The sequence below is a fragment of the Schistocerca cancellata genome, chromosome 7 (genome assembly GCF_023864275.1).
Source record: "Schistocerca cancellata isolate TAMUIC-IGC-003103 chromosome 7, iqSchCanc2.1, whole genome shotgun sequence".
Taxonomy (NCBI): domain Eukaryota; kingdom Metazoa; phylum Arthropoda; class Insecta; order Orthoptera; family Acrididae; genus Schistocerca; species Schistocerca cancellata.
Window position 1 is genome coordinate 553867402 of NC_064632.1, and position 1392 is coordinate 553868793.

Genomic DNA, 1392 nt, shown 5'->3' on the forward strand with positions numbered 1-1392 from the left:
GAAAAGGCACATCATATTTCCAATTTTCTGGTTCTTACTCAGTGTTTGAAGTCTTTGTGGCTCAGTCCCACAAATTTGCTCATCAGTTTTGATGTTGTGTCTCTTTTTACCAGAGTTCCTCTTGAAGATTCTTTTACAGTTAATTGGTGAAAAATTGGAGGAAGAAACAATTAAGCCTTGTCACCACGCGTTGATGTGAATGTACTTTTTATTTAATGACGAATACTTTGAACAAACTGATGGAGTGGCTTTGGGAGTCCATTATCCCCATAGTCGCCAATTTGTTTATGGAATTCTGCCTGCTTAGCTGGGTGGTAACATGCTCACCTCCCATGCAAGTGGGCCCAGGTTTGATTCTTGGCCGGATTGGAGATTTTCACTGCTGAGGGAATGAGCGTTGTATTGTCCTCATCATCATGTCATCATCATCACCAGTGTGCAAGTCTCCCGATGAGGTGTTGACTGAAAATTAGACTTGCACTTGGCAGCCAAACTTCCCTGGATGGGGCCTCCTGAGCAAGATTTTGAGGACATGGCACTGAAGATGGCATTCTTGAAACTAACATGTTTTTGGAGATACGTCAACAATACGTTTATGGTATGGCCACATGGGAGGGATGCTCTGGGTCATTTCCTAGGTCATTTTAATTGTCTGCATTACAATATTAAGTTCTTGATGGAAGCTGGAAAGGATGTACAGATTGGACCTTTGCAGGAACCAACAGAAGATACAAGCAGATCGGTGGCATTCCTACCTTTTGTTGGAAGCATATGTTAAAAAATAGGAAGAATTTTAAATAAATTTGATATTAAAAGTGTATTCTGTCTGCCAGCTAAGACTAGAGCTCTGCTGAGCTCAGTGAAAGATGATCTGGGTTTGAGGAAACCTGGAGTCTACAAAATTCCCTGCCATTGCAGGAAAGCCTGTATTGGACAAATGATTTACATGGTCCAGGATTGATGTGTGGAGCATCGCCACAAGCATTTATTTCAGGCAGAAAATCTGCAATTGCAGAACATTGTCTTACTGAAGGACATTAGATGTCATACAATGAGACACACGTGGTTGCCCCTGTGTCACATTATTGGGATTGTGCATTGAAAGAAGCCTTTGAAATCTATCTGAAAATATTATAAACAGAGATAACGGGTACTTTTAAGTAAGAGTTGGAACCCTGTTTTATTTGACATTAAAAAACAACAGTCTTTGTTTAAGTCACCAAAAGGTATCAATAGCACTTGATATCAATTTATCATTTCCATGAGTTTTCACCACCAGTGCACTGTTGTGCCTTGCGCTAGAGAGCGGTGGACCTACGGATGGTGTATAAAGGATCCACAGCTGCGTGTTTGCTTTCAGTTCTGGCGAGTTTGTGCAACAGCTTACTCACC